Source organism: Geotrypetes seraphini, chromosome 5 (assembly GCF_902459505.1).
Source record: "Geotrypetes seraphini chromosome 5, aGeoSer1.1, whole genome shotgun sequence".
Taxonomy (NCBI): domain Eukaryota; kingdom Metazoa; phylum Chordata; class Amphibia; order Gymnophiona; family Dermophiidae; genus Geotrypetes; species Geotrypetes seraphini.
Genome location: NC_047088.1, coordinates 166,981,918 through 167,005,909, shown reverse-complemented (window position 1 = coordinate 167,005,909; position 23,992 = coordinate 166,981,918). Strand labels below are relative to the sequence as shown.

At 43.6% G+C, this 23,992-nt stretch overlaps 1 protein-coding gene across 2 annotated transcripts in view; it reads right to left on the bottom strand.

Moving 5' to 3' along the window:
• Nucleotides 1-23,992, bottom strand: part of ERBB4 (erb-b2 receptor tyrosine kinase 4) — a 1,781,744-nt gene that overhangs the window by 1,328,407 nt on the left and 429,345 nt on the right. The window lies entirely within an intron of this gene.

Below are 23,992 nucleotides of genomic sequence, written 5' to 3'. Positions count from 1 at the left end.
AGGACCCTGAAACTGTCGGCACAATGCACGGCAGCGGCAAAGAAAGCAAATAGAATGTTGGGCATGATAAAGAAGGGAATCACAAGTAGATCAGAGAGGGTCATAATGCCGCTTTATAGAGCAATGATCATACCACACTTGGAATACTGTGTCTATCACTGGTCTCCCTACCTAAAGAAGGATATAAAACTGCTGGAGAGGGTGCAGAGGCGAGCAACAAAGCTAGTTAAAGGTATGGAGAACTTGAACTACAAAGAACGACTTAAAAAATTGGGACTATTCTCCCTTGAGAAGAGGAGACTGCGAGGGGATCCGATTGAGACTTTTAAAATAATAAAAGGAATCGACAAGATAAAGCAGGAAAAAAAGTTATTTACAATGTAAAATGTGACCAGGACAAGAAGTCATGGACTGAAGCTGAGGGGGGATAAGCCCAGGACAAATGCCAGGAAGTTCTGCTTCACGCAGCGAGTAGTGGACACCTGGAACGCTCTCCCGGTGGAGGTTGCTGTGGAACCCACCGTTCTAGGATTTAAGGGTAAGTTAGATGTACATCAACTCGAAAGATGCATAGGAGGATCTGGGTGACTAAGTTTTCGCCAGGTTACACCTGGCCGGGCCTCCGCATGAGCGGATCGATGGACTTCATGGACCTAAGGCCTGATCCGGAGATGGCAGTTCTCCCGAGAGAGGTGGTGGAGAGTAAAACTGTGACTGAGTTCAAAGAAGCGTGGGATGAACACAGAAGATTTAGAATCAGAAAATAATATTAAAGATTGAACTAGGCCAGTTACTGGGCAGACTTGTACGGTCTGTGTCTGTGTATGGCCGTTTGGAGGAGGATGGGCAGGGGAGGGCTTCAATAGCTGGGAGGGTGTAGATGGGCTGGAGTAAGTCTTAACAGAGATTTCGGCAGTTGGAACCCAAGCACAGTACCGGGTAAAGCTTTGGATTCTCGCCCAGAAATAGCTAAGAAGAAAAAAAAAAAAAAAAAAAAAAAAAAAAATTTTAAATTGAATCAGGTTGGGCAGACTGGACGGACCATTCGGGTCTTTATCTGCCGTCATCTACTATGTTACTATGTTATGTTCTTATGTAACTACTGGTGGGGTGGTATACAAGAAAATGTTATTATTTTTGCTGCTCTGGTGGCTAGTAGACCGCCATATATTTTTTTGCTTTGCATGCTTTTGATTGGGGGAGTGGGTAAAGTGTGCTTCAGTCCTCCTTGGTCTGGATGTGTTTTTCCTGATTGGGGTACTTATGTACTGGATCTGGGAGCCAATAGGATAAAGAAAATATACCTTCAAAATTGTCATTAAGGGGGTAATTCATCAAGGACGCTACGTGTTATATTCCTATGGACATCTTTAGCATTCAATGCCCACTCCCCTCTTTTTAACTAAACCACAACAGCGGTTATTAGTGCGGGGAGCCAAGCTTAATGCTCCTCACTGCTCCCAACGTTCATAGAGTTGCTATGAGCATCAGGAGCAGCGCAGAGCATTCAGAGCAGCTCCCTGCGCTAATAATTACTATCAAGGTTTAGTGAGAGGGGGGAACTCATTGTTAGCGTGCACTAACACGATTAGCGAATGCTTACATGGTATTCTCCCTAAATTTTTCTCCCTGATAGGCCAAATTCGGTTTTGCAAGAAATTGCAGTTACCAGAGATATAGGGCTCCTTTTACAAAGCCACGCTAGGGCCTTTATGCGCGGAATAGTGCGTGCTGAATTGCCTCTACCACCTACTTTGGAGCAGGCATAGATTTCCTGCTAGCGTGCGCTAATCCGGTGTGTGCGTTAAAACCGCTAACGTGGCTTTGTAAAAGGAGCCCATAGTGGCTCATTTTCAAAGCACTTAGACACACAAAGTATCATAATAACCTATAATACTTGTGTGTCTAAATGTTTTGAAAATCAGCCCCATAGTCTCTGTCTGACACTGAAAAACTTTGAATTTTACATTACTACTGCTGGTAAGCATAACATCAACTAGGTTTTGATAATGTGCTCTCATTCTGTGGAATCCACAAAGATAAATTTAAACAGAAAATGAGTTGAGGTGTGCTGAAGTCTCTGGGAATCAATGCTTCCCTTTCCTGCTATTCCTCTGACACACTGGCCACTGAATCAGCTTACTGAATATAGGACACATGGAACCATTGAGCTAATCGCTCCCCACAGACTTAATAGGGAACTTTTGCTACTCAAGCAATTTCCATTGCTGAATTCCAATGCGCTCCGAGGGAATGCTAGCTACACAAAATAATTATAATTGGTCCGAGTAAAGCCTATGCTTTTTATTCATTCTCCTCTTTCCCACCCCCTCTCCTTTTTTAACCTTTTGCTCTAGGGGTACCTTTATTTATAAAGAAAATGCACTAACCAATTCCATCCTTCTCATACAATCTCAAACTACCTGAGATCCAGTAAAATAAATAAGAGAGCACAGTAACAGTTTATTGCCAGGATTTCTCAGCAACCAAGTAGATAAGTCCTTCATTTGTAAAGGAAAGCAGGTCTTTTCTGAGAGACTCTGTTGGAGAAGAAGATAAACAAGTAGTGAAATACCACCATCACTGTGCCTTTTTAAACTGTCTTTTCACAGAGTTAAGACTTAACTCTTGCTTTTCTTGATGTACAGTACATGTAGTACATTAATCATGTTTATTTTTTTAACCCTAGTTCCTCTATCTACGTAGGACATTAACACACACAAACACCTTTACTGAATTGCAGTAGAGGCTTCTACCACAGCCCGTAGCGCTAAATGCTCCAACGCTCAGAATGAAGTTTATAAAATGTATTATAGGCTTTTAGGTCCAGATTCTTTAAACAGCACCTGACGTTAAGTGCCAAGATCGGCGTGCCTAGCTAATCTAGGCGCCAGTGGCGTAACAAGGGGGGGGGGGGAACGGTCCGCTCCGGGTGCAAGCCATGAGGGGGGTGTTCCCGGACTTGGTGTCATGGTCCAGGAACTTCCCGTCTCACGGCCCGGCCCCAAGGCTCTGGGTAGTCCCCATGGCCCAGAATGTTCCCAGCCTTCTCACCTGTCCAGTCCGATGGCCCTTTTCCTTCCGTGAAGCTGAAAAAACTGCCGGCCTCGTCAGTGATTCAGCTACATTGCTCCCCTTCCTGCTTTCCGCATCTGCCAATGACACAACTTCCTGTTTCTGCCCGGGTGGATTGCGGCAGAGGCAGACACGGAAAGCAGGAAGGGGAGCTGCAGGCAATATAGCTGAATCACAGCTGAGGCCGGTAGTTTTTTCAGCTTCATGGAAGGTAAAGGGCCATCGGACAGGAGAGAAGGCTGGGAACATGCTGGGACACGGGGACTATCCAGAGTCTTGGCGCCGGCCTGTGAGAAGGGAAGTTCTCAGACCATGACTCCCAGGCTGGGAACACCCCACTCATGGCTTGCACCTGGGGGAACATTACTAAAAATATTTTTTACATGGGGGTATCAAAAATGATGGCAGGGGTGTCAAAAAACAATGGGCCCCAGGTGTCACATATCCTAGGTACGCCACTGCTAGGCGCCTAACTTAATTATTCAGTTAGGCTTAATTTGTGCTGTTAATAGAAAAGTGCCATTAAAAGCAATTAAAAAAATAATTAACTAACTGCTAGGCACCTCTACTTAGAGGTAGGCTTCTATTCTGAGGTGACTACCAGAAAGTAGGTGAGGTTAGGGGCAGATTCTGAGTTTGATTTGGGACATATTTTGACTTAGAAAACCCTGGCATACATGGAGTGCGCCTGAGGTTTCAACGCCCATCAGCGCCTAAGACCACTAGGTGCGATTCTATTACAGCACCTAGTGGATGATTGACAATTGTAATCCTCGGTGCCTAGAAGTTAGGCGCCATTTATAGAATCGGGGTCTTGGAATCCTTGGTTATGCCTAGACTTTGAGTCCTTAAAAATGTTTTAAGAATTCCCTTAAGTAACATAAAAACTTCTAGAAAAACAGCAACATTTCAGAAAGTATGAAAATGAAGCACTGTGGTCTTTTCAAATTTGAATGGAATTTGCATATTTATAGTTTTCCGGTCCTTCCTATCTTTTGAGTACCAGCAGCAGAGGATGGGACTACATAATGCAAACAGAAGGAAAATTTAAAAGGCCATTTTCATAAGGGGCTCCTTTTACCAAGCTGCGATAGCGTTTTTATCACGTGCAGAATTTTAGCGCGCACTAAACCCGCGCTATGTGACTAGAACTAATGCCAGCTCAATGCTGGCATTAGCGTCTAGCACATGGGGCAATTAAGTGCGTGCTAAGCATGCGTTAAAACCGCTATCGCAGCTTAGTAAAAGGAGCCTAAAGGGCACTAAGCAAGTCAGAATAGGCTACTGCATAAATGCGTTCAAGTGTTGTGCAGCATTTGCCCTGTTTTGAATACGCTACACTGTGCTGAAATCATTAAAAAATTATTTGGGGGAGGGGAATTGGTGTGGCACAGGCAGGAATAGACATGTATGCATTAACCAGCTAGTGTTTTATTAGTGCCCGCTATTTGATTGTCACAAATTAAACACAAGAGCACTCAGCACCTCCTAATTAATAATAATAATAATAACTTTATTTGTATATACCGCCAGCTATCTTGCGACTTCTAGGCGGTTAGGATTGCTAAATACTCCTGCATTAACTTTTTGCAGGTCTTACATGCTAATGGCAACACGGTTCCCTCTAAACTGAGCGGGAGTCCTCCAACTGCATTGCTGCCAGTGAGTGGCGGTGTTTAAGACAGGAATTTCCTGCATGCTACCTGCAAATGTAGTGCTTTCTCTTTTGTGTTCTTACAGGTTGTGCAGCCCTGCTCTCTCTAAGCTGAGCGGGAGTCCTCCACCTACAGTCCCACCAGTGTTTTTGGGCGCCAAATGCCCGAGGCTGTGGCATCACCAATCCATAAGTTAAGCTATAGGATGCGGCTTGAACACTCTTCTCCCTCCTCCGATGCTAACTGGTCCTGACAGGATGCGGCTTCTTATGCCAGCAGCCATGAGTGGGAAGGGCCAGCATCAGCGTCATAGAATGGAAGTGCAGCACTTCCCTCCTCCCTCCTGATGTTTCTGCTCGATATTGATGCTGGCCCTCCCTCTTCACAGCAGCTGGCCTATGAAGCTGTATCCTGTCAGGACTGGGCAGTAGCATCAGAGGAGGGAGAAGGCAACTGCCTTGGGGCAGGGCATGGGGCACCAAAACAGAAGTAGGTCTGTGGAGCCATATCGTCTTGAGCAGACCCTGTAGCAATCTTATCGTTGGTCATTATAACCAGCTAGCACTGAATATTGACTTAGCTGGTTAAGTTTGCACGGGCCAAACACCCTCCTATCCCCCCCACCCCCCACGATATTCAATACCCATCACTGAAAATGGCCTAGCACTGAATATCTGCGGTCAGTGTCGACCGTGGGAGATATTCAGACTGCAAGAGGCAGGCCGGTTATCAGCCTGATTGGGTAGCTTTATAAAGGCATAGGCATACAATAAATAATTATTTAGATTCTATATTTGGCCTGTAATTCACATGCAAATTAATTGAATAATAAGCTCTGAATCATCCATAATTGTGCGCTAACAACCAGCTGTTGAGGTTGATTGGCACTTATTAGAATTGGCACACATCTCACTGTGCACTATTCTATAAGGTATCTCAAAAAGGGGTGTGGCCATGGAAGGGGCATGGGTGTGTCAGGAGTATTCCAAAAAAATGTACATGTGTATTTATGGAATGGTGGGTCAGGGCACCAAATACAGGCATCACTTACACTACATTTCAGCAGGTGTAAATCTGGTGCCTAAAGTTAGGGCATGAGAATCAGAGCTAAAGTACAATTTTATAACGGGTGCACACCCATGTTTTAGCACATTTATAGAACACGTCCCGATGTGTGATAGAGCCTCAAGTTCAGCCTTCAATATGTTGTCACAGATTAATACAGAAATCTTTTCTTCATATCGCATTTGCTCTTACATATTACAAAAAAAGCAAATATAAGACTTCCGCCAGGGACTACTTTCCAGAACTAGATCACTGCACCTATGGCCTTATAACCAGGATATGTAAAGACTTTTAAATGTGGATCTGAAGGCATATACACACAATAAATCCTTTATAAAAATCAATAGAAAAGTGAGTTATATATTCACCAGCTGAACATATAACTCCATTTTAATATTGGCCCCCTATATTTTTAACCATAGTTTCTGGAGCAGACAGTGACCTTTTCATGTGGCTGAATGGCTGGGATTTGTGAATGCAATACATTTGAGAAGCTGTGTGTCATCTATCAACTAAGGCCTTGACAAAATCTTTCTTCCACTTCTCAGAACACAAAGGAGAGGTTCCCCCACTCCAACAGCTAGAGCTGCAAGTGTACAGTCCACCAGGGAATCCTTCACTAATGTAGTTTCCCCATAGCCTTCTATATATTGTACAAAAGGCTTCATATGTTTAGTGAGCCTTTTATAAAATATGTAAAAATGTAAAATGCACTGAAGATTTTGAATGCCCTGACTTGGGTGTTCTTTTTGTGACCTAGAAGACCTATACAAAATTGGACTTCACATTATTGTTTTTGAATATAAATCAACATAACTTTCAGCACAGATCTGAGAATACTTGTCATGATTATAGAATGGGTCAGTACAGTTGCTGTTACATATCAAACCATTAAATAGTAAACAAAACTCTACTTATTTCTCCTCTATCTATAAAACTAGATCAATTTCTTCCTTGTTTATTATTTGGTTTTCTTATTTATTTAAATTAATTTCTTAGAAAAGCTAGGTCATAAGGCATGCGATGACTTTGTAAATGCATAGGGCCAACGTTGTGGAACAGACAATCAAATGACATAGTGTTTAGTGTTCCCTAAAGCAGGAGACAGATGAAGAGAAACGGTGAACCAGCAACCTTAGCATAATTAAGACAAGCCCGAGTGCTTGCTGTGGAGCCATTACATTAATCTCACATCAGTGGCACCTGGCTAAAATTTATGAGATATGGAGAAAGGGCCTTTCTGACTGACCTTGATAAGACAGTGTTATTTATCACGTGAGGGACCAAGCAAGGAGGTTAATGGGGGAGTGGGTATATTAGTGATGAATTGCAAGGAACACAAAAGGCCATTGGACTAAAGTTGTGTGTCTGGAATAAAGCAGTATTTTCAAAAAAGAAAATATGAACTTCCTGTAGAATAGGGCATGCGTTTGCATATGCAATAAGTCACACTAAACTGAAAATCATGTCATTGTTATGAAACATCACAGAGCTTTGTATATTTTGATGTATACCGATGCTTGGTGTTGAAGCAATTTGTATGTTTTTTGTATTTTTATATTTTGTATGCAAGTGTGTACTTTGGTTAGAGTGATGGTTGTGTTGATGTGATCTGTATGTTAAATGTAATGTGTCATTTTGTATGTAAAGGTGTTACTCACCCTGGATAAGGGTGGGAGATAAATAAACAAAAAAAAAGCAAAAGAAAGGGTATTGGAAGGCTCAGGAGAGTTGTCACCACTCATGAGACTATAAGAAGATGAGAATTTGTCATACCAGGTTAGACCAATGGTACATCTTGCCCAGTATCCTGCTTCCAATTGTAGTCAATCCAGGTCACAATTACCTGGCAGAATCCCAAAGAGTAGACAGATTCCAGGCTACCAATTCCAGAGATAAGTACAATGGAACCTTGGTTTATGAGCATAATTAGTTCCAGAAGCATGTTCATAAACCAAAATACTCTTATATCAAAGTGAGTTTCCCCATAGGAACTAAGGGAAACTTGCTTGATACGTTCCCCCCCCCCCCGAGGCCAGCAGCGCTGCTCCACCCCCCCCCCCCGAGAACTGGCATTGCTCCCCTCACTCACAAAGGCCCCCCTATGCGAACCAGCACCCCCCGCCCGAACAATTTCAAACTTACCCCCCCCCCCCCGGTCTGGCACCGGCACGCAGCCCACAGGACATGCCAGTGCTGCTTGAAGAAGTTCCTGCCTCTCGCTGGGCCTTGAGCATCTGCGCATGCTCAAGGCCTTCTAGTTCTCCCTCTCGACGAGATTCTCGGAGATCTGCATGCCGGTGCCAGATAGGGGGTAAGTTTGAAGTTGTTCAGGCGGGGGGGGGGGGGGTGCCGGTTCACGCTGGGGGGGTGCTCGCAAATCAAGTCAACACTCGGTTTGTGAGACAAGATTTGTGAGAATGTTATGCTCGTCTTGCAAAACACTCGCAAACCGAGGTTTGATTGTAGTGGCTTTCTCCATGTCTATCTTAATAGCAGTTTATGGACTTTTTCTCTAGGAACTTATCAAAATGTTTTGGGGGTTTTTAAAATCCAGATACACTGCGTTTACTACTCAGGATTTTGTAGATATCTATCAAATCATTCCTCAGCTGTCCCTTCTCCAAGCTGAAGAGACCTAACCTCTTAAGCCTTTCTTTATATGAGAGAAGTTCCACCTCTTTAGTCATTTTTGTTGCCCTTCTTTGAATCTTTTCTAATTCCGCAATATCTTTTTTGAGATACAATGACCAGAATAGCACACAATACTCAAGATGAGCTCAGAACAGCACAGTGCACAAACCTTTAGCCCAGTGGTTGAAATCCAACTGAAATAAGTCTATGCAATATGAAAGAGTGGTCACAGTCCAGTTCCAAGGCCACAAATCCATATATTATGCTACATACCTCATTGCAAAACAAAGTCAATGTATTAGAATCATTTACTTGTTTCTTCAGCCCGTTTGTTTGTGCTATCAGTTAGAATCTACAGAGCTGAAGCAGAAGGCATTCAAATGCATCTTCAAGACAGCCAGACAGAAATAAATACAGTGGTGCCTCGCACAGCGAATGCCTCGCACAGCGAACGCTGCGCACAACGAACTTTATGTCTTGATTCGTACAACGGACTTCGTTTCACACAACGAAGTCCGGGGTTCCTGCGGGGTTGGATCGCAGCGGGGTTGGTCGAGCCGCGAGGGTAGTCTCCTTCTCCTTACCTGCCCTGTCGCAGCACACAGCCGAACGGAAATCTTCCCGATGTCAGCGCTGACGTCGGAGGGAGGGCTTAAGCAAAGCCCTCCCTTCCTCCGACGTCAGCGCTGACATCAGGAAGACTTCCGTTCGGCTGTGTGCGGCTGCGGCAGGGCAGGTAGGAAGAAGGCAATGGCGAACGAAAGAGGGGGGAGGGGGCGGTCCGCCCCGAAGAATGTGCACAGCTGGTCAGGTCCCCCGATCGACCGACAACAGGCCCGGCCGACAAACCTCCCTGCCCTGTAGCCGCGAATCTAAATTACCTCTTACAGCAGCTTCAATAATCCAGCTGCTGTAAGAAGGTAATTTAGATTCGCGGCTACAGGACAGGGAGATTTGTCCGACCGGGCCTGTTCTGTTGTCGGTCGGGTGCAAAAGCGCCACAAAGGTGGAGGCAGGGAGGGAGGAAAGGTGGAGTGGAGAAGAAAAGACGCTTAAGGGGGGAGAAGGCCGCTGAAAGCACATGTTGGAGCAGGGGATGAGAGGGAGGGAGAGAAGGGGAAATATTGGACAAGGGCAGAAGGGATGCTAAATCATAGGGTGACAGGCAGAGAGAACAACAGGAAAAAGAGTGGAAGCAATCTTGAACCCTGAGGGTGAGGGCAGAGAGAGGTGGTGAGATGATTGATCATGGGGAGAGGGACAAAAGGGAATAGAGATGGGATAGGAAGATAGTGGAAGTAAAAGGACAGGGAGATGTATGTTTTTAGATGTATCTAAATAAAAATAATAACAAAAAATTTATCTTTTTTATGTCATCTTAGCATATTTTATGCTGCAGAACGAATTATTTTTTTTTACATGTATTCCTATGGGAAAACGCGTTTCACATAACGAACGTTTCACATAACAAACTTGCTCCTGGAACCAATTAAGTTCGTTGTGTGAGGCACCACTGTACATCCAGAGGGCTCGCTTGGCAAGTACTGCAGGGCACAAAGCAGCAGATCCCCCCTTCGTTTTCTCTCTCTCTCTCTCTGTCATTCTCTCTCTCTCTTTCTTTTTTTTTTCCCAAGCAGATCTTTCATTAAATGGAACACCAAAATTTTATGTTTTTATAACAGTTGTGGTCCCTCCTCTGGGTATGCATATCAGACAGAAGTGTTCGTGTTTTTCCAGGTTTGTACTCCATGGAATCCCTGCAAGACATGGTGTGGAGTCTCTAATTAGGTGAAGAGATTGACCAATTCGAGGCCCAAGGTGAGCTATGTCTAATATACAGAAACAATCCAGGCAAAACAGTAGCAGCCCAACCTGAATAAATGTCTTCAGTGAACCAGTAAAGGGCAACAAGTGTCTTCCAGGCACCTCTGGAACACCCACTTTTTCTTCCTTTATACTTGGGACTCCTCCTAAACTTTTACAGGGCTCCTCGAATCCCAAGGAGCCTTTCTAGTACCTGATGCATCCTAAACCTCTGCAAATCATTTCTTCTTTACTTCTTTTGGACTCTTACAAACTTCCTAAATCAAGCAGCAGGTGAACAGTTTTCTCCATGTCTCTATCCAACTTCCACACATTTGACTATTCAGGACACTACTCATCTGGATTGCTAAAACTGTACCTATAGAAGTCTTCAGTATCTTTGGCATCCAGCTAGATAGAAAGGGGAAAGAAAACCAGTTCCGAAGAGAATTTGGAATAGGAGAATGAAATTCTCCTTTTCTGTTCCCTTCTAGAACCAGAAGATCCTCCTGATCTCACTCAAAATCTTGTCTTCCTCTGCAAGACCTACAGAAATTGTGGGCACATTGAACAATCCCATGGTCCGTCCTAGAGTATATAGTTTAGCCCTAACTTACTTTTCCTCTCTTCATATGATCTTTGAAGGGAAAAGTACAGATTTAATAACGTATGAGAGTAAATCAAAAAGTAAAGGCAAAATACATTTAACAGCTTTAATAGAAATAACTGTGAGCAATTAAACATATCACTTTTCCACATAGTCCCCCTGCAAAATGATGCATTTGTTGTGTATCATTCAACTAGCTCTCTGCATTCCTACAGAGAAGTTTTACGGCTGTTCCCAAAGCCAGGTAAGCACTACTTCCTTTACCTCATCATGCTTTGTCTTTTGCTCTCCAGGTCACAGTGATGCACCTATGTCTCGTCGCCGGCAACAGTTTTCTCCAGAATATTCAGATCTTTTTCATACGATCTCAGGAACTGTCAATCTGCTCTTGAGTGCATGATGTTGATGGGTGGCCAGAACAACCTTCGCCAGTTACATCTGCTATTGCCACTTTAAAACTTTTTACCCACTCGTAAACCATTTGTTGATTCATTGTGCTATGTCCAAACTGAGTCAATATCTGACAGTTAATATCCACAAGTTTTACTCCCTCTGCCCAAAGAAAATGAAGTACTGCATGTTGCTCTTCGATGGTGCAAACTTGCAACGGAGTGTCCATGTTTCTGACCTCATGGCTGCCACACAACTAAAGGCTGAGCACTACACTGCATTGCACATGGACGAACTATCCAACAGGCAAGGTACGAATACATATGCTGCAATTACTAGCTCTGTTCCAGTTATCTCATAATTTAACAATTGCCTTTAATTTTTGATTCATCCTCGTATACAAAGCCCCCTTTAAACAAGAAATTGTAACATAGCGATGGTATTAACCAATTGATTAAATCACATAGTAGAAGAATGTTTAAGGCAGGAGTTCTCAACCTAGGGTCCGTGGACATCTAAGAGTCCATGGATGGGTTTCAGGGGGTCTGTGAGGGTCAGATAAAAAATAACATTTATATTCACTTTACAGCCCGGCACTGTTGATTTTTCTCACAGGTAACGAGAGAGTACATGTAGTAGTAGTAACGGTAGTAGAAAACCTAGTAGGAGTAGATCCGTTTTAATTTACACAAAAGGATTGTATTTTATAATAATGAGTGGCCATTGCTTTTTGCATAAAAAAGGAGTATTTTTTAGTTTGCTTTAAAGGTTAATAATATTTTGTGTATGTCATATATGTACGAGGCAATCAAATCTCGGTAAAGTACATTATATTCATTGAATGCAAAGTTGTGTTTATGTGAATATTTCTGGGGAAGGGGGTCCATAGCTTTCATCAGATTCTTAAAGGGGTCCGTGTCTCAAAAAAGGTTAAGAATCACTGGTTTAAGGTATATCTCACTCCAGCAATCATCTTTTTCAGTCTGAAGACCACCAGTGGATGGATCGAAACTTATACAATATTACCACCTGATGTCTGTTTTGCAAAGCAAAGGAAAACAAATTATGATGAAGGCAATAACACGAAACAATTCTAAATAGGAGACCAAATCCATCGTGATCTGATGTGAGAAATGCTACACACACATCCAAATGAACCAGAAAGAGGACAAAGTTATTCCTGTTCATTTCCCAGAATGAAAACCATATTTTAAAAAGGATCTAGCCATATTTAAAAAAAGAAAACATATTTAAAATCATTTAAAAACCATATTTAAAAAAGAATCTAGCCATTTCCTTATCCCAAATATTCCTTTAATTAAATGACAACTACCTTATCAATCAGCTCCCTCATATAAAGATGACACACAACTGGCCTAAAGAAGCTAAAATCAGAAATGTTCAGATGTACTGTTGACAGCTTAAGGCATTCTGGGAAAAACACCCTCTGAATGAGAATTAACAATCAATCTGAGTCTTTCCTTGAGGACTGTACTAGTTGCCTTAATTGAAAACACAGGGCATAGTTTGAGAGTGTAATACAATTGTTGCACTGATCATAGTGGGGATAATAGTTCCAATAAACACTTATTTTAAGCTTGTTTTATAAGAACCTATGTGCCTCCATAAAGTAAGGTCTCAGAACCATATCTAAGGGCTCATTTTACATAGTATATACAGTATATACAGTATACTAAGCTATGTGGAAAAACTCATGCCAGCTCTATGGAAGCGTTAGCGTCTAGCACGTGTGGCATTGTAGCCAATCAGGTCCATTCGTACAACTGTTTTGAGGTACAGGGAGTGTAGAGGGGGAGGTGGTGTTGAAGGGTTGGTGGGGGGGCGGGGGCGGTAGGTGGGGGCCAATCGGGTGTTCGGGGGGCGATTGTGGGGGGATGTGTGATGAGGGCAGGAGCGCCTGGGATCCCTCCTGCCTGTATCTTAGTAAGGGGGGGGTTGGGGTAGTCGCCGGGGCAGGAGGGCTTGGGCTCCATCCTGCCCGATCCGATTGTGGTGGGAGGGGTAGATCATGGCAAGAGAGATGGCTCTTCTGCCACGATAGCGATCGCTCCTCCCCGAACTGCAGCACTTCAGGGTGAGGATCACGGCAGGAGAGATGCCCTGCCGCAATCCTCACCCCGAAGTGCCATGGTTCGGGGGATGGGCAATCATGATCGCGGCAGGAGAGATGAGCCATCTCTCCTGCCACGATGGTTGCAGTGGGGGGTGGGTAGGTTGCCGAGGCCGCTGAGCTCATCTCGGCAGCCGCGATCAGCTCAGCAGCCCCTTTTTCGGCACTTATACCTGTTTTGACTTGGTCTATGTCAAAACGTATAAGTGCCGACTAGGCAACCTGCCTAAACTTTTGGTTATCCCTGCTGCATGCCTATGTCTAGGTCGCCCCACCTCCCGCCCTTTCCCCTCCTCTAAAAACGCCTCTTTTTGCTCTATGCGTTTAGAGGCAGGGGAAAGGCCTTTTTGATCGTCCAAGTACCCATTTAGGCCACTTTTTAGACTTTTTTTTAATTATTATGAGCCCCGTAGTCTACTATAAAAAGTTAATAACTACTGAATGAAGCAAATAACTTAATTCTCAAAAATAGCAACACTCCTAAAATAGATTGCAAAAAAATTTTCAGGTTCACTCCAGAATTCTAATACACTTCAGTAAATAACTTCATTACTCATTTAAATCTTGAGATTTTCTTATACTTTTCAATCATGACCTCAGGGCTACACTCAAATTTTCTATTTCATATAAGATTCAAGTACACTGTAGCGAGCCTCCTCAGCGGTCAAATTTATTCTTGCATTTTATAAATAGTAATATCATGCCATTAAGCACTTATCTTAGTATGACATTGTTCTATTTGGAACTATATTACATCCCAAGTCTCCAGTTAATGCAAGCAAGATAGATTACTTCTTGCCATGACAGGGTTTGCTATACAGTTGATTATGAAAAATTGGAAAAATTGGGATAGGCTGAATTATATCTTTTGGTGGGAATCCCTGTGTCTAATGTATCGCTATGAATGAACCAATTCGGAACTAAATGGTCATTATAAAAAATTTAATGAGATTTGGGGCCCATTAGCAAATTTTGTAACAATCAATCACTAATGTAAGCCTTCAATTTTTAACAAAGTTATGAACTCATCTGGGATGGAATGGGTGGGAGGGTGGGGAGGGAGGGAGAAAGGTATCTCTATTAGTATCTATTTGTTTTAAGCGCTGTTTCATTGTACCAATTGTTGCATACTCTTTTGCACTTTCTGTATGTCTTTAAAATGAATAAAGAATATAAAAAATAATAAAATTTGAGTGTAGCCCTGAAGTCATAATTGAAGAGTATAAGAAAATCTCAAGATTTGAATGAGTAAAGTTATTTATTGAAGTAACATAGTAACATAATAACATATTAGAAGTCTGGAGTATATTAGAAGTCTGGAGTAAACCTGAAAAAAATGTTCTAATCTATTTTAGGAGTGTTGCCATTTTTGAGTGTTAAGGACATGACATCTAGAGCAAGAAACTCTGTTGTGCCTTTCTCCCCCTTGGTGCCCTAAGCATGTATTTATTTTGCTTAATTCAGGGCTGCATTCAGAAAAACAGTGCATGAAACAAAATCTCGCATCCACAATGAACAGATAGCTCTATATTGTCAAAAGGAAAAGCAAGTCAGAGAATGCCACATTTTTTAATTTTTTTTTTAAATATTCCAATATTTAATATTCCGATGTTCCTGAGGTTGTTTGTCTGCAGAAGGCAGGGATGTTTGGGGGGAAACATGATCCTTGAAACCTGAAGACCCTGAAAAGGGTGAACCGTCAAATGAAAATTATTTTGAAAAGTACAGCATATCAAAGATACTATGGACTGTAAATTGCTACAGAAAAAAGAACTGTTTCCACATGAAAGAGGCCATCAAAGAAGTAACTCAACTGCCTCTAATCAAAGAATTTCAGACAAGTACACACACTCTTCTCTTGAGATGGACTCTGCTGTACTCTCTAATCAAAGAACTTTGCCTACAGCTCGGTTTTATCACTTTACAAAGGCATTTCCCCTTCTTTTTTTTACTTTCATTCCTCATTTCCTTTCCACTGTGAACTCCCCAGTCCATCAGTAAATGCTGTCTAATTAGCTTTTGATAGATCTCCTGCCCTGTTTCCACAAACATTTAATTCCGCAGTCACTCCCATTTACATTGTGGCATGTTGCATTGTCCTTTACCAGTCTAATTTTGTTTAAATAGATGTAAATTCCATTAAGCAGTTGCTACACACCTATTAGACTGTGCCATAGTAAATGGCAAACTTTTATTGAAAATGTATACTACTAAACATTAAAAAAAAAAAAAATTCAAATACAATTGTGTTTTCTCACAAAACACAGAAAATAGCTGAAAAGCCTTGCAGAGCTCATCCTAAGCTTGTGTAACCACCCCCACTTTCTTCTGTCAGAGACTCTATCCTATTTGTTCCCAGAGTCTAGCAAATGGCTTAGTATCTTAGCCAAAAGTCTCCTTTTCAAGTTAGGCATGGACATATGAAACAAACTTTGTCCAAGTTTTTAAAAGAGAACTGGAGGATTTTAAAAACAAACAACCCCCTCCAAAGGGCCTCCTCTACTAGAGTTACCATATTTTGCATTGTACAATCCTGGACACATTGCCCCGCCCCATTCTGCTTCCAGTCCTGCCCCCAGCTCCACCTCCAGAAAGCTTAATCTCTTCGTTCCATATCCAAGGGCCTCCGAGCATTCACAGATGCATATGACATCATCTGCGCATGCTCAGAGGCCCTACAGACATGACTGGAGCTTTCCAAAACCCAGACAAACTGCTGGGTTTTGGAAGGTTGTACGGGCACTTGGAGAGTCCTCTAAAAAGAGGACAGGTCTGGGTTTTCTCGGATGTCTGGTAACCCTACTTTCAACTGAACTGTGATAAATTGTGCACTTACTGCACAGTTAACACAATATTTATCATGCAGTAAATGCAAAGGCTCTGTGATAAATAAAGGAGACCTTGCATTTACTACAGATGTATCTGAACATGTAATGTGATGCAGACCAGAGTGTAAATAAAGAAATAAAACACAGTGCACCAGGCCATGGTGGCACTCCCAATGTCCTCACAGAGTACGCCTCCCAATTTACCTTCTCTAGGAACCCCACCCTGACCTCCAGCCCCCAATATAAGAAGCAGTTGTTTCCAATTTACACCCTGCCCCCCAATACCCCAAACTCCTCCTTACAAATTTGGGGAGGAACAGGGTTGAATTGAAGGGGGTAGGGATTTGTGCTAGGGGCCCCAAATTTGCAAGGGGCATTGGGGACTATGACTCACAAGGCAGAGTACGAATTAGAAGGTCAGATCTAACTTGGTGAGGGCTACTTCTTTTGTCAGGACTGGACACTGGGGTAGAGAGGGTCCCAAATGAAGGAGGAGCTATGCGAGGTGGTGGTCCATGGTTGGGATCATCACCATTTTTGTACCTCAAGAGATGATGGTTAAGTTCAGCTGTACTATCAGCAGTCAGGACAGCTAGCACATGGTAACTTCCTGAGTACTAGCTGCCACAGCCAGCCACACCTCCACCTCCCATGTATGCCTATACCTGACCCACTTCTGCACTGGCAGCTAATGCGGCATTTTATAAATGTGGAGAGGCATAATAAAAAAAAAAAACGTCTAAGTCCCCTTTTGGCCTAAGGCCCTAAACGCTGAAAGTAGCAGCAGGGAAAATGTCCATTCTCAAAAAAAAAACCATTCAAAATGAGGGGTTCTTTGAGAATGGCCTACCTCTATGTTCAGCAGTTTAAACGCCCAGACCACCACTACGTCTAACTTTAGAACACATTATCAACCAAAAAATAGCCTAAGTCCCAAACGCCCAAAATAAGACCTTTTAGGCGAAGGAGGGGCCAGTCCTTTGCCTAAAAGCTAGATTCTATAACCAGCATCTGTCAAAAACAACACCGGTTACAGAATCCACCCACCCGCACCCCGCAATGATCACGGCAGGAGAGATGGCTGCCCAATCTCTTCTGCCCGATCGTGATACAACCCCCACCCCTGATCCAGTACCGGCAAGAGGGAATCTAACCTCTCCTGCCGAGATGCAAGCCCTGCGATCCTCCCCCCCACCTGACACAATACCGGCAGGAGGGAGCCCAACCCCTCCTGCTCACGTTGACCCCCCCGGCCAGTGTTCCCGCTAAGCTGCGCTGGGGTGCGCTCACGCACAAAATATTACCTCGCAGCACACAAGTTTCTCGTCACAGCGCACACAGTGTAGAGCACAGTTCTTCAACCGCCGGTCCGCAAACAAAATCTTGCCGGTCCGCGAAGGATTCGGTCCCCGCCGCAACAAAAGGCCGGCGTCAGCTGACTTGCAACTTCCTGGGACTCCTGCCTTCCACCGCGTTTGCCTCCTGCCTTGTCTCCGCACCTCCAGACCAGCAGCGGCAGCTGTGTATGCTTTTAACTTCGGCACAGAGCTGCCCCTAATCAATAGTTTAGCGCGGTTTCATAAGGCAGCCTCGGGGCCTTTGCTAGGCCGGCCCACATCGCATCATCGAAGCGGGCCGGCTATCAAAGGCCCCGAGGCTGCCTCATGAAACCGCGCTAAACTATTGATTAGGGGCAGCTCTGTGCCGAAGTTAAAAGCATACAGAGCTGCCGCTGCTGGTCTGAACTCTTGGGCCGCTGAAGGAGGGCAAAAAGCAGCTGTCCTGGAGGTTTCCCTTCCTCTCGCCTTTACAGGTTCCTTTTTTCCACCTTTTTTTTTTTCCTTCAAACGGCAACGGGCCCCAGCATCGACATCAATCAAGTAAGTTCCACTGTCAATCAAGCGGTTCTGCTCGGCCAAAGCTTCCCCTGTGACATGAGCCACCCTCAGGGGAAAGAAAGTGACCCACAAAGGTGAGGGGAAGGGGGGCAGATGATGGAAGTTGGGGGGGGAGAGAGAGAGAGAGAGAGAGAAGGGGCAGATGATGGAATGGAGGAGATGAGAGAGAGAGAGAAGGGGACAGATGATGGAAGTGAGAAGAAGGGAGAGAGAGCAGAAGGCAGATGGATGTCAGTTGAGAAGGGAGAGCAGATGCTGAATGGAAGTGGGGAAAGAACACATACTGGATGGAAGGAGGAGATAAATAAAGGGGGAAGAAAATAGTAAGATAATGGAGGGGTGAGGGAAAGGGGTGACAAGCTGTGTGTAGACACAGTGAAAAGAGGGAAACGGGACTAAATAGTAAGAAAGAATTTAATTTAGATGGAGGCAGAAAATAGAGAAGGAAGACCAGAGAAGAAAAGGGAAGAGAGAGCAGAGAATGATCAGATCTGAGTGGAGGAAATGAGAAGAGAGATATGCTAAAAACCACAGGGGGGAGGGAAGGATAGAGATGCCAGACCATGAGGGGAACAGAAGGAAGATGATGGATGCTAGACCAAATTGGGGGGTGGGGGGGGGCAGGAGGAGAGATGGCAGGGAAAGACAGACAGTGAATGGAAGGGGCAGATGCTGGACTGAAGAGACAGAGAAGGTTATCATGCTGCTGTACCGGGCCATGGTACGCCCTCACCTGGAGTACTGCGTCCAGCACTGGTACTTTAAGAAGGACACGGTACTACTCGAAAGGATCCAGAGAAGAGCAACTAAAATGGTTAAGGGGCTGGAGGAGTTGCCGTACAGCGAAAGATTAGAGAAACTGGGCCTCTTCTCCCTTGAGCAGAGGAGATTGAGAGGGGACATGATAGAAACATTCAAGGTACTGAAGGGAATAGACTTAGTAGCTAAGGCAGGGAGAACGAGAGGGCACTCTCTAAAGTTGAAAGGGGATAGATTCCATACAAACGTAAGGAAGTTCTGTGGTAGAAAGCAACATATTTATTTGGCTCATAACTTGCTGGCGCCCGATATTTTTAGCTCACAGTGAAAAAAGTTTGCTCACAACACCCGCCCGCTTAGAGGGAACACTGCCCCCCACCCCCCTAAATTATGGGTAAGAGGGAGCCCAACCCCTCCTGCCCATGACGTACCACCCACTTGACCCCCACCCCCCTAAAATACGGGCAGGAGGGAGTCCAGGCCTACCTGCCCACGGTGCACCCCCCGAACCTCCTATTGGCCCCCCAATCCCTGATTAACCCCCGAACCCTGTGACCACTCCCCACCCCCGACACCCCCTTCACTTATGATAAGGTGATTAGACGGATGGGTCCCAAGCCAGTCCATCCGGCAGGCCAGCCGTCCTCTGAATGGCGGGCCTTAGGGCGTGATTGGGCCAGGCACCTAAGGCTCTGCCCACAGGAGGGGCCTTAGGCACCTGGGCCATCCGGAATTGGCCCAGTTGCCTTAGGCCAGTCCTAGATTCTTTAGGCTTTCATCCAACCCTTGATGTCTACCAACCTGACTATAAATGAAAATCAATAAAAGTGTCTATCCCCCTAAACTGTATGTTCTGCACTAGAGAATGACAAAGGGACATGAGTTTTGTCACTGTCCCATTCCTGTAAGCTCTGTTTTAACCTCACAAGCCTCAAACACTTATGATTTTAAAGTGTTTGAGGCTTGTGCAGATGAGGATGGAGTTTGCATGAATGGGGCAGGGAAAATGAGTTCCTATGGGGACGGGGAAAAATTTGCCCTCGTGTCATTCTCTATTCTGCACATACACACCAACCATCAGGACTGAGGCCCAGGCCTAACCTGGCACCTAAATTCCTGGCTTTCAGGAATAAACCAGGCTCTTCACAAGTAGGCATATGTTTGTACATGCACACATTTGCTGCCTCTGCCACCAATTCTTAGTATATCCTGGCACCTTCGGTGGCCACATATCTTCTTCCACATTACTGGGTTCAACCTAGGAGCACCTGGGCAGCCATTTCCTTGCTTCACCACAGCAGACCTCAGGTAAATTAAAAACACTTGTTTTTAACCACTAGTTACACTTGAAATCCTAAAATTGTAATTTTCTATTTCATAAAATTGCATACCTTCCAAGAGCACTACGCCATCAAAGCTCTAATAATTTGTTTTCTAATCATGATTTTCACATTAAGAAGAGCAACAACTTACTGCCAAAGAGAGAGAGAAATCTGAATATATTTTCCATATAGCACAAAGGCAAATTTATTTTTTTGGCTAGCTAGCTAAGCTAGTGTGCTTTGGTTGGCTGAGTCATTACACCACTACAACCAAAGAGTAAAATAAGCTGCCAAGGGTACCAGGAAGCCTTTGGGCAGAGGAGGAACAAGGGCTTTTCTTGTCCAAGAAAAGAAGTGAGAGAGTTCAGAAGACAACTTCAGGAGTTGCATCCAGGAAAGCAGAGGTTCCAGGAATGAATGGAACTATGTATGATCCTGAGAGAGGGCCGGATTTACTGATAAGCTAGATAAATTGGGCTTAGGGCCTCACATTACAAGGGGCCTCATTATGTATGACTTTAATAATAATTCATCAAAATGTATTTATGTAGTGCAGTATTTCTGTGTACTCTTCGCAAGCATGGAAAATTATTAACCCTACAATTTACTTCCAACTTAATCTGGAGGGGGGGGCTCTTTTAAAAACAGTACAATACAGTTGCTTATATACTGTAATTTTCTGCAAGGAATCTATACAATTTACAATTATGTGGTCATTATACAGTGCTTTCAGTGGTTATTAGACAGTGTGATTTAAAGCAGTGTTCTTCAACCTTTTGACACCCGTGGACCGGCGGAAATAAAATAAAGTGATACCTTGGAATCCGAACGTAATCCGTTCCAGAACCCCGTTTGAGTTCCAAAGCGTTTGAGTTCCAAGCCAATTTTTCCCATTGAAAATAAAAGAAACTGGATTAATCCGTTCATGGGTCCCACAAACTCAAATTTTAACAGGAAATACATTGGATTTTAAAGTGAAATATGAACAAATATTCCAAAGCAGCATTCAGATTCTGGGGCACAAACACACACATACAATGTGCAGGGCGTTTGGATTCCGAAGCAGAGTTTGGATTCCAAGACAAAATTTACTATAAAAAAAGTTTGGATTGTAAGTTGTTCGAGTTCTGTGGCGTTCGGATTCCGAGGTACCACTGTAATTATTTTGTGGACTGGCACCGGTCTGCAGACCGGCAGTTGAAGAATACTGGGCTAAGTCATGGGCCCATCTTCACCCAATCTCCGCCCCAGACCCCATCCCCATAATAGTACTAATTGTAACACCATTTTTTCTATTCATTTTCCATATATATACACACACACACACACACACACACACCCCCCCAATATAATCATCTTAACAACACATAATGCTTAACCACAAAATTAAACTACACAAAGCACACCGTATGCTTCTCAATATTCATTCCTACCAGAAGATAACCCCATGCAAATACAGGACCAAAAAACTAAAAGTACTAATATATACAAACAAACCCTAAGATGCAAGACACTGCATGCAGTACAACCCCAGAGGAAAAGAAACAAATGCATTTCTTCCTGAACAGACAGCAGATGTAAATCAATCACTAAATTAAAAAAATTAAATCATTCCCCCTACCGTTGTCTCCCTCCCTCCATGCTGTGCCTTGCCTTCCGGTTTGCCTCCCGGTGTTATCTTCGGGCCAGCTCCCTCTTCCTCAGTACTGCAGTGCACAAAGCCGTGGGCAGCGGCTCATGGTGTTTCACATGCCTCATCTGGAAGTCTTCCCTCTGATGTTGTGATGTCAGAGAGAAGGCTTCCAGTTCAGGCGCAGGATGCACGTAGGAGCCTCTGCCCACGGCTTTGTGCACTGCAGCATTGAGGAAGAGGGAGCCAGCCCGAAGACAACGCCACATCGAGCGCACCATGGACTAGCTGCTGAAGAGCACTGCCTGGTGCCTGATGCACGTGCTGGCCCTGTGGACCAGCAGGAAATTTCTGTGGACTGGCACCGGTGCACGGACCGGTGGTTGAAGAACACCAGTTTAAAGTAAGGAATTATCACACTAGGCTCAGAACCCCAAACTTCAGAAGATCCATTTTCAAAAGGTTTGCCTAGTTGACTCTAGTCAAACAAACCTTGAATTTTCACCCCCCCCCCCTCCCCCGCTGCACTTTCCCTGATTACTGGCTATTTTCTCTCCAGGCAAATTTTTGCTTGCAAACAAATTCTAGTTAACAGGAAAATAAATTTGTTAGCATTCATTTGGATTGTTAGCATTCATTTGGATTGTTAGCATTCATTTGGATTGTTAGCATTCATTTGAAATCTAACCCATGGTCAAATCCATGCGGAGTCCCGCAGGGGTCACCACTATCGCCCATTCTATTCAATCTCTTCATCTCCTCCCTCGGCACCACTTTAGACAACCTAAATGTAACATCATTCAGCTACGCAGATGACATAACTATTCTCCTCCCCTTTGAAATCCAAGACCACACCTCAACAGGACACCTGGAAATAATTCTGGATGAAGTAGAAAAATGGATGACAAACCACAAACTGAAACTAAACTCGGACAAAACCAAATTCCTAATGCTTGAAACGGACAAAAACCCATCCATAACAGACCTAGAAATTAAAGCAACCAAATACCCAATCCAGACCACACTCAGACTCTTGGGAGTGCAGATAGACAGATGCTGCACTATGCAGACCCAAATCAACAAAAACTACCCAAAAAGCATTCTTCACAATGCGCAACTTAAGAAAAATAAGGAAATTCTTCGACAAAGAACACTACAGGATAATTGTACAATCCCTGGTACTAGGTCTCGTGGACTACTGCAATATCCTTTATCTACCATGCCCCACAAACATGATCAAAAAACTTCAAACTGTTCAGAACACAGCCCTTAGACTAATTTACTCACTCGGAAAATTTGACCACATCACCAATGCCTACCTAGACTCACACTGGCTACCGATTCGAGCCAGAATTCAATTCAAACTATACTGTCTACTCTTCAAAGTAATTAACGGTACTGCACCCACCTACCTAAATGACCGCCTAAACCGTAACCTTCCAACCAGAACAAGAAGAAAACTGACATCATTCACATACCCACCACTCAAGGGTACTCACCGCAAAAAGCTTTATGATAGCCTCCTGGCAACACATGCTGCAAAACTCGAACCTTCCATCACCAGATTGTTAACCACAACATCAGACCTCAAGACATTCCGTAAAGAAATCAAAACACTGCTGTTCAAAAAGCATATACAATCTACCTAACCTCCCTCACCCCATCCCCCAAGAAACCAAAACACTGCCGTCCAAAACATCTTCCGATGTTACTAAGTCTTTACTATCATTCTGTTATTAAGTCTCTATCCTCAAACTGTATTCTCTATTGTCATGTACCATCCTGGAAATGTCCAGTTCTCTTATTATGTAATCCGCTTTGAACCGCAAGGTACAAGCGGAATAAAAAAATCACTAATGTAATGTAATGTAATGTAATTGTTAATGGGCTATAAAATCTTCAGTTTGCAAAGAATCAACACATGTTAACTGACAAACCACTGGTTACATTTGAAATCCTAATGTATACAGTCAATCTGTATGCATTAACAAGTTCCAATACATGTTTTAAAAAAATCATTAAAATGAACACGTGAAACAAATATTAAAAAAAAAGAAAAACACCCAATGGACTGAAAATAAATAAATTGATGTCTCATTAAATGGATATTGGATTGCAGATGAGAAAATAAGTGCATGGTGTGTTTCGTGCATGCGGTTCGCTGAGTGGGACTTATTCTACATTATATGCTGTTT